Source organism: Branchiostoma floridae, chromosome 10, assembly GCF_000003815.2.
Source record: "Branchiostoma floridae strain S238N-H82 chromosome 10, Bfl_VNyyK, whole genome shotgun sequence".
NCBI lineage: Eukaryota > Metazoa > Chordata > Leptocardii > Amphioxiformes > Branchiostomatidae > Branchiostoma > Branchiostoma floridae.
Window position 1 is genome coordinate 2,152,887 of NC_049988.1, and position 10,620 is coordinate 2,163,506.

At 35.7% G+C, this 10,620-nt stretch overlaps 1 protein-coding gene across 2 annotated transcripts in view; it reads right to left on the reverse strand.

Annotated features, from left to right (window-relative positions):
* The window catches only part of LOC118425183, a 3,817-nt gene extending 2,038 nt beyond the window's left edge, over positions 1 to 1,779 (reverse strand). The window contains exon 1 of one of the 2 annotated variants that reach the window (XM_035834016.1): positions 1,550 to 1,779. The gene's annotated coding sequence lies outside the window, so the exon portion shown is untranslated. Of the gene's footprint in view, positions 1 to 76; positions 408 to 1,549 lie in introns of those variants that run through there. The other variant, XM_035834017.1, reaches the window with a different exon arrangement.
* Positions 1,780 to 10,620: the final 8,841 nt, after the last annotated feature.

The window sequence follows — 10,620 nt, forward strand, 5'->3', positions numbered from 1 at the left end:
TATACAGATTGTACATGCAGGCTCTTTTTGCATCTATGTGACTGGCTAAAAAACTACTATCATGTACATAACTTACCTTGGTCGGCACTCGCTTCCCTGACGAAAGTTGTAGTAACAAAGTTTTCGTGAGAGAACTGAGAAAACTTTCTGGATTTTGCTGAAGAAAAATCACGACAGTGGATTCTCTGAAACGCTTCGACGTTTGTCGATATTTTGACTCTGAAGAAATGAAGTACAAGATATTGTTGACGCTACCGCTAGAAAGTTGTAGTAAGAAAGTTTTCGTGAGAAAACTGAGAAAACTTTCCGGATTTCGGACATCCTCAGAGTCAGTCGTCTGACATTCGGAAAATGAACTTCGAACTCGAAACGGTGAAACCATCTTCCAGCATTGTCGGGTGAACTCATTAAACTGTTGTAGTTGGGTTCAGTTTAGGCCACACCGATTTAATTTCTTGGTTCACGGATTCGCTCGCTCCAATTTTTTGGAAAAAAAAATAAAAATAAAAATTACTACTCAGCAAATTTTCACCATTAATGAAGCCATTCACCAACTTTCTGGTGTAGCAAATTGGACTTTATATTATAAGCTCCTTAAAGTGTGGGTACAGGTGCTGTTACTGTACAAAAATAGTGTTTTTGTACTTTTTTCAAGCTGAAAACTTTTTTTCTTTATGTTTTGGATTAGTCGTTACCTTTACCCCAACCATTTTACAATTTTTATTTTTATTTTTATTTCGCCCTCTCGCTCCATATTTTTGATGAAAAAATCCGTGAACCAAGAAATTAAATTGGTGTGGCCTTAGTTCAGGTAATACACAAGTTATGCCATTTGTATATGTAGCAAATGATCAGCTGAGACAATTTATACAAAAGAAGACCTTATTTGTGTAGTCAATAGAAAAAATTTATAATACTTCACTCGAAAAGGTTAATATCATTTGGCGAAGGTATGAACTCCAGTTACAAACAATTTTGCCCCCTAGTATGTGGAAGAGGGGTGATTCAATAAGGGATATTTACAACAACTTTTGGGAGGACAACTTGTAAAGGTGTTGATACACCTGTTTTGTCCTCCCTTCCACTTGTTTTTGTATGTGGTAAATTCAAATAAAGAAATAAAGAAAGAAACAACAAAAGAATACATCACAAGGACTTCCATACAAATATAAGATGAGCTTGTGAATAACAACACATGATACTCAGTTGATAAACAAACTGAGAATTTTCTAGTAAAATAGTGCTAAAATATAACACTTCTTGCCACCCTGAGCTGAGTAGATTTACTGGACCGAACCCAGTTTTGTTTTGTTTTTCTTTCGAATATGGAATATAGTCGTTACGCTTTTGTGCATTTTTTTAGTAGTTTGACAACAAAATCGGTTTAAAAAATCTACAACTCAGTACAGGGAAGAAACGTCACCCAACATTTCTGTAAACACTATCTGATATCACATTTCGTTTTTTTCTAGCAGTTCAATAAATTAGTTATTTTAATAGTTTTCTGTGACATATACATTTGGCGGGAAAACAACTGTCACGTACATACCTTGCTCGGCACTCGCTTTCCTGACGAAAAATCACGACAGTTGATTATCTAAACCGCTTCAACGTTTGTCGATCTTTCGACTTTGAAGAAATGAAGTACAAGATATTGTTGACGCTACCGCTAGAAAGTTGTAGTACGAAAGTTTTCGTGAGAGAACTGAGAAAACTCAACGTTTCCTCAGAGTCGTCTCGTCGGACGTTCGAACTTTGAACTGAACTCGAAATGGTGAAACCATCTTCCAGCATTGTCAGGGGCGATCTATTAAAACTGTCGTAGTTGGGTTCGTTTTTGTTCAAGTAATATTATTCACTTTATGTACAAATACAAATGAAAATATTATTTAACACATATGTCAGGTAAAAGACCGTTTATTGTTACAAAAACACCATTCACCTGGGTTTTTAATAGCAGGTTTACCCAAGATACGAATAGAACGCTCCAACGTATGCAAATTTTTGGAACACACTATTGCCATCATATGGTGGTCATATGCGGGATATAAAGAATACCACATAAATAGAGCACTTTATGTCAAATATTGTCCAAAAAATATCAATTACATGATTGTAATAAATCACTAGAAGTATAATATTATTAGTTTTTAGTGTCATTTTTGTATCTCAAGTCATAAAAAAATTATTATTTTGCAGTTATCACCCTACAAAGTAAATGGACTTTTCAGACAGCGTAACTACGCTAAGAAATGAATTTCTAACATCAGCCTGCTGTAACAAACATTGTTCATTAGTTATTTATTCAGTTCTGATACGACTATATTGTATTATTCAAATAACTGTAAAGTTATCAGTGTACAGTCGGTATAAAGGGCATAAAAGCTGACTGAAAGCGTTTGGATGCTGTGCAAAACAGCACTTCCGGGTTTCGTCACATCAATGCATTGACGATTTGTGGCAACAGAAAACGGGATCATTGTCGGTAAAACTTAGCTCTAACAACAACACCCAGTGATATATGTCTCTTATATTCGTTTTCAAGTTTTATTTGTGGTTAAAACAGCCATGAGTTTTAACGTTGTGCTGTGCGATCGATGTCGGTTTACGGTATGGCCGCAGGTTACCCCGAATCGTAGCACACGTTCATGGCAAACTGGCAAATTTTCATCGTCGGTATGACTTTTACAGGTACAACAACACCAGTACAGGGATGTGCGAACATTTTATTCATTGTCAAGTTTCGTCAGTGGTTAAGACAGCCATAAGTTTCAACGTTGTTCCACGTGATCGATGCTGGTTTACGGGATGACCGCAGGTAACCCCATGTCGGAACACACGTTCGATCAACGAATTACGTTAGACTATATCGAACATCGAACGTGCATGGGATTCTAAGAGAGTGTCTCGGAGGTTTTTGGCCCATTTTTGGTTGGAATATAGCCGAAAACACTCAAAAATGAATGATTTCCAAGTGGTGTATATCACCAACACGAATGATACCCTGTGGGCATATGTCCAAGGTACCCCTGTGCCAAATTTCAGTTCTTGTCGTTGTAATACCAGGGCACAAGGCCCACAAATTTGCAAATTTGTCCAAAAATTGCCGAAAAAACGCAATAAAATGATTTTCAAGGCCTTTGTGAAAAAAATGAAAAAAACGTCTGGGGGTATTTGCCACCTCTATGCCCATGCCAAATTTCAGGTCATTTGGTCGAAAAATAAAAAAGTTATTCCCATTTGAAGATTTGACAGGAGAAGAAGAGACAAAGGAAAAACAATATATTGCATCCCATACTATGTATGGGGATTGCAATATAACAATATATTGCATCCCATACTATGTATGGGGATTGCAATATAACTAGAAAGGCCGACATTTGCTTAGGAGCAAATACAGCATATTGCAATCCATCTTCATCCTTGAAAAAATCCCAAAATTCAACAACTTGAAGTAATGTTTGCTCAAAGGGAAAAGGAAGTACTGTGGGCACTTGTCCTACACACCTTCATGCCTAATTTTTGGTCATTTGGTTTCAATATAAGGGCATAGGAGCCAAAAATATACATTTTTTTAGTTAGAAATGGCTAAAAATCCCAAAATAACTCATTTCATAAGTGCTCTATGAAGAAAGTGTTGTTGGGGCCCTGTTGTCATATGTCCAATTTACCTTTGTACCAAATTTCAGGTCATTTGGTTTACATACAAGGGCATAGAAGCCAAAAATATACATTTTTAGTCAAAAATGACTGAAAACTCCAAAATAACTAATTTCTGAAGTGATCTATGAAGAAAGTGTCAATGGGGTCCTGTGAGCATATGTTCAATGCACCTCTGTACCAAATTTCAGGTCATTTGGTTTCTATACAAGGGCATAGGAGCAATAAATATACATTTTTAGTCAAAAATGGCCAAAAAAAAACTAAAATAACTCATTTTTGGAGTTAACAATGAATAAAGCGTTGATGGGGTTCTGTGGTCATATGTCAAACGCACCTATGTACCAAATTTCAGGTCATTTGGTTTTAATACAAGGGCATAGGAGCCAACAATATACATTTTTAGTCAAAAATGGCCAAAAACCCTAAAATAACTAATTTTTGAAGTGATCTATGAAGAAAGTGTTGATGGTTTTCTGTGCTCATATGTCTAATGCACCTCTGTACCAAATTTCAGGTCATTAGCTTGTAATACCAGGGCACAGGGGCCCAAAATATACATATTTTGTCTAAAAATGACCAAAAACCATAAATATCATAAATTCTAAGGCCTCTATCAAGAAAGTGAAAAAAACGCCTGGGGGTATTTGCTATTTCTACCACCCTGCCAAATTTCAGCTCATTTGGCCAAAAAATGAAAAAATTAATCCCATTTGAAGATTTGACAGGAGAAGAGACAAAGGAAAACTAGAAAGGCCGACATTTGCTTAGGAGCAAATACAGCATATTGCAATCCATCTTCATCCTTGAAAATCCCAAAATTCAACAATTTAAAGTAATGTTTGCTCAAAGGGAAAATGAAGTACTGTGGGCACTTGTCCTACACACCTTCATGCCGAATTTTAGGTCATTTGGTTTCAATATAAGGACATAGGAGCCAAAAATATACATTTTTAGTTAAAAATGGCTAAAAATCCCAAAATAACTCATTTCATAAGTGCTCTATGAAGAAAGTGTTGATGGGTCCTGTTGTCATATGTCCAATTTACCTTTGTACCAAATTTCAGGTCATTTGGTTTACATACAAGGGCATAGGAGCCAAAAATATACATTTTTAGTCAAAAATGACTGAAAACCCCAAAATAACTAATTTTCGAAGTGATCTATGAAGAAAGTGTCAATGGGGTCCTGTGAGCATATGTTCAATGCACCTCTGTACCAAATTTCAGGTCATTTGGTTTCTATACAAGGGCATAGGAGCAAAAAATATACATTTTTAGTCAAAAATGGCCAAAACCCCTAAAATAACTCATTTTTGGAGTAAACAATGAATAAAGCGTTGATGGGGTTCTGTGGTCTTATGTCAAACGCACCTATGCACTAAATTTCAGGTCATTTGGTTTTAATACAAGGGCACAGGAGCCAAAAATATACATTTTTAGTCAAAAATGGCCCAAAAACCTAAAATAACTCATTTTTGAAGTAATCTATGAAAAAAGTGTTGATGGTTTTTTTGTGCTCATATGTCCAATGCACCTCTGTACCAAATTTCAGGTCATTATCTTGTAATACCAGGGCACAGGGGCCCAAAATATACATATTTTGTCTAAAAATTACCAAAAACCCAAAATATCATAAATTCTAAGGCCTCTATCAAGAAAGTGAAAAAAACGTCTGGGGGTATTTGCTATTTCTACCACTCTGCCAAATTTCAGCTCATTTGGCCAAAAAATGCAAAAATTAATCCCATTTGAAGATTTGACAGGAGAAGAAGAAGAAGAAACCAAGGAAAAACAATATATTGCATCCCATACTATGTATGGGGATTGCAATATAACTAGAAAGGCCGACATTTGCTTAGGAGCAAATACAGCATATTGCAATCCATCTTCATCCCTGAAAAAGTCCCAAAATTCAACAACTTGAAGTAATGTTTGCTCAAAGGGAAAATGGAGTACTGTGGGCACTTGTCCTACACACCTTCATGCCGAATTTTAGGTCATTTGGTTTCAATACAAGGGCATAGGAGCCAAAAAATATACATTTTTTAGTTAAAAATGGCTAAAAATCCCCAAATGACTCATTTTATAAGTGCTCTATGAAGGAAGTGTTGATGGGGTCCTGTTGTCCTTTGTCCAATTTACCTTTTTACCAAATTTCAGGTCATTTGGTTTACATACAAGGGCATAGAGGCCAAAACTTAACATTTTTAGTAAAAAAATGACTGAAAACCCCAAAATAACTAATTTTTGAAGTCATCTATGAAGAAAGTGTCAATGGGACCCTGTGAGCATATGTGCAATGCACCTCTGTACCAAATTTCAGGTCATTTGGTTTCTATACAAGGGCATAGGAGCAAAAAATACACATTTTTAGTCAAAAATGGCCAAAAACCCTAAAATAACTCATTTTTGGAGTAAACAATGAATAAAGCGTTGATGGGGTGTTGTGGTCATATGTCAAACGCACCTATGTACCAAATTTCAGGTCATTTGGTGTTAATACAAGGGCATAGGAGCCAAAAATATACATTTTTAGTCAAAAATGGCCAAAAACCCTAAAATAACTAAGTTTTGAAGTGATCTATAAAGAAAGTATTGATGGGTTTCTGTGCTCATATGTCCAATGCACCTCTGTACCAAATTGCAGGTCATTAGCTTGTAATACCAGGGCACAGGGGCCCAAAATATACACATTTTATCTAAAAATGACCAAAAACCCTAAATATCATAAATTCTAAGGCCTCTATCAAAAAAGTGAAAAAAAACACCTGGGGGTATTTGCTATCCCTACCTCCATGCCAAATTTCAGCTCATTTGGCCCAAAAATGAAAAAGTTGAATCAATTTGAAGATTTGACAGGAGAAGAAGAAGAAGAAACCAAGGAACTAGAAAGGCCGACATTTGCTTGAGAGCAAATACAGCATATTTCAGCCATAATGCAACAATAGGCCTTGAGGTCGTTGGCCATTGGAAAATGACCCCAAAAAATCCCAAATATATCATTTTAAAGTGTTCCATGCCAAAAATTATACATGGGTCATTTGGATAAATATCTAGAGCACCGCTTAACCAAATTTCGGGTCATTTGGTTGTAAAACGAGGGAACAGGAGCCAAAAATGTCCAATTTTTGTCCAAAAACGGCCATAAAATCGCAATATTTAGCATTACGTTGTACTGTATGGAAAAACTGTTATTGAATTCATGCACACATAATTGAAGGGCACTTTTATACCAAATTTCAGGTCATTTGGTTGTAAAACGAGGGTACAGGAGGCAAAAATGTGCTTTTTTTGTCAAAAAATCGCAAAATTAAGCATTTTGTTCTACCGTATGCCAAAACTGTTATTAAATCTGGGTGGGCATATGATCAGGGCACCTCTGTACCAAATTTCATGTCATTCGGCTGTAATACCAGGGCACAGGAGCCCGAAATATACATAAAGATTGACAAAAAACTCAATAAAATCATTTTGAAGGCAGATATGAAAAAAATGGAAAAAACACCTGAGGGTATTGGCTTACTCTACCTTTGTGCCAAATTTCAAGTCAATCGGTTTAAAAACGGCGGAGTTGATTCGATTTGAAGATTTGACAGGAGAAAGAAAGAAAGAAAGAAACATTACGAATACAATATATTTCACCATACCTATGGTATGGCTGAAATATAAAAACAGTATATTGCAATCCCATACTATGTATGGATTGCAATATAACAATATATTGCAATCCCATACTATGTATGGATTGCAATATAATTACGAATACTAGAAAGGCCGACATTTGCTTGCCAAAGTGTACTGTTCCATACCAACCCTTTGCACGAGTTGACCTGTCCTAAAACATCATCCCGCTCCAAACTTTTTACCCCCCCCCCCCCCCCTTACGAGAATGGACTCTTCCAGAACACCCCTAGCTATGCAAAATGGACTGGTCTATGTGGCCCATTTTCCATTTATAGTGATAAAGCTACCCCAATACCCAATTCCAGATTAGTTGGCTTTTCAGGACACAGGAAGTGAAAATATACATTTTTTATCAAAAATGGCAAAAAATCCCAAATTTAACAATTTTTAATAGATGTACACCATTGGTGTGAATAGAGCCCTGTGACTACATACCGTACGCACCTTGATACCAAATTTCAGACCATTTGGTTTTCATACATAGGTACAGGAGCAAAACTTAACATTTTTAGTCCATAAATGGCAAAAATCCCAAAATTCAACAATTTAAAGTAATGTATGCCCAAAGTGAAAATGAAGTACTGTGGGCACTTGCCAGACACACTTTCATGCCGAATTTCAGGTTGTTAGGTTTTCATACAAGGGCATAGGAGCCAAGAATATACATTTTTTGTCAAAAATGGCCGAAAAACCCAAAATAATTCATTTTTAAGTGATCTATGAAGAAAGTGTTGATGGGACCCTGTGCTCATATATCCAATGCACCTATATACCAAGTTTCAGGTCATTTAGCCTTCATACAAGGGCATAGGAGCCCAAAATAGACATTTTTATTAAAAAATGGCCCAAAACCCCCAAATTAATAATTTTTGAAGTGGTCTATGAAGAAAGTGTTGACGAGTTCCTGTGCTCATATGTCCAATGCACCTCTGTACCAAATTTCAGGTCATTAGGGTTTAATACCAGGGCACAGGGGCCCAAAATATATATATATTGTCTAAAAATGACCAAAAACCCTAAATATCAAAATTTCTAAGGCCTCTATCAAAAAAGTGAAAAAAACACCTGGGGGTATTTGCTATCCCTACGTCCATGCCAAATATTAGCTCATTTGGCCCCAAAATGAAAAAGTTGAATCGATTAGAAGATTTTGACAGGAGAAGAAGAAACAAAGGAAAAGCAATATATTGCAATCCCATACTGTAGTATGGATTGCAATATAACTAGAAAGGCCGACATTTGCTTAGGAGCAAATACAGCATATTGCAATCCATCTTCATCCTTGAAAAATCCCAAAATTCAACAATTTGAAGTAATGTTTGCTCAAAGGGAAAATGAAGTACTGTGGGCACTTGTCCTACACACCTTCATGCCGAATTTTAGGTCATTTGGTTTCAATATAAGGGCATAGGAGCCAAAAATATACATATTTTAGTTAAAAATGGCTAAAAATCCCAAAATAACTCATTTTATAAGTGCTCTATGAAGAAAGTGTTGATGGGGTCCTGTTGTCATATGTCCAATTTACCTTTGTACCAAATTTCAGGTCATTTGGTTTACATACAAGGGCATAGAAGCCAAAAATATACATTTTTAGTCAAAAATGGCCAAAAAACTTAAATAACTCATTTTTGAAGTGATCTGTGAATAAATTGTCAATGGGGTCCTGTGAGCATATGTTCAATGCACCTCTGTACCAAATTTCAGGTCATTTGGTTTCTATACAAAGGCATAGGAGCAAAAAATATGCATTTTTAGTCAAAAATGGCCAAAAACCCTAAAATAACTAATTTTTGAAGTGATCTATGAAGAAAGTGTTGATGGTTTTCTGTGCTCATATGTCCAATGCACCTCTGTACCAAATTTCAGGTCATTAGCTTGTAATACCAGGGCACAGGGGCCCAAAATATACATATTTTGTCTAAAAATGACCAAAAACCCTAAATATCATAAATTCTAAGGCCTCTATCAAGAAAGTGAAAAAAACGTCTGGGGGTATTTGCTATTTCTACCACCCTGCCAAATTTCAGCTCATTTAGCCAAAAAATGAAAAAATTAATCCCATTTGAAGATTTTGACAGGAGAAACTCAGAAAAAACAATATATTGCAATCCCATACTATGTATGGATTGCAATATAAACAGTATATTGCATCCATACTATGTATGGATTGCAATATAACTAGAAAGGCCGACATTTGCTTGGGAGCAAATACAGCATATTGCAATCCATCTTCATCCTTGAAAAAATTCCAAAATTCAACAATTTGAAGTAATGTTTGCTCAAAGGGAAAATGAAGTACTGTGGGCACTTGTCCTACACACCTTCATGCCGAATTTTAGGTCATTTTGTTTCAATATAAGGGCATAGGAGCCAAAAATATACATTTTTAGTTAAAAATGGCTAAAAATCCCCAAATAACTCATTTTATAAGTGCTCTATGAACAAAGTGTTGGTGGGGTCCTGTTGTCATATGTCCAATTTACCTTTGTACCAAATTTCAGGTCATTTGGTTTACATACAAGGGCATAGTAGTCAAAAATATACATTTTTAGTCAAACATGACTGAGAACCCCAAAATAACTAATTTTTGAAGTGATCTATGAAGAAAGTGTCAATGGGGTCATGTGAGCATATGTTCAATGCACCTCTGTACCAAATTTCAGGTCATTTGGTTTCTATACAAGGGCACAGGAGCAAAAAATATACATTTTTAGTCAAAAATGACAAAAAAGCTAAAATAACTCATTTTTGAAGTGATCTATGAAGAAAGTGTCAATGGGGTACTGTGAGCATATGTTCAATGCACCTCTGTACCAAATTTCAGGTCATTTGGTTTCTATCAGGGCATAGGAGCAAAAAATATACATTTTTAGTCAAAAATGGCCAAAAACCCTTAAAATAACTCATTTTTGGAATAAACAATTGAATAAAAGCGTTTGGATGGGGGTTTCTTGTTGGGTTCATATTGTTCAAACGCCACTCCAGTGTACCCATGAATTTCACGGTCATTTGGTTTTTAATACAAGGTCATAGGAGCCAAAAATATACATTTTTAGTCAAAAATGGCCAAAACCCCTAAAATAACTAATTTTTAAAGTGATCTATGAAGAAAATGTTGATGGTTTTCTGTGCTGATATGTCCAATGCACCTCTGTACCAAATTTCAGGTCATCAGGTTGTAATACCAGGGCACAGGGGCCCAAAATATACATATTTTGTCTAAAAATGACCAAAAACCCTAAATATCATAAATTCTAAGGCCTCTATCAAG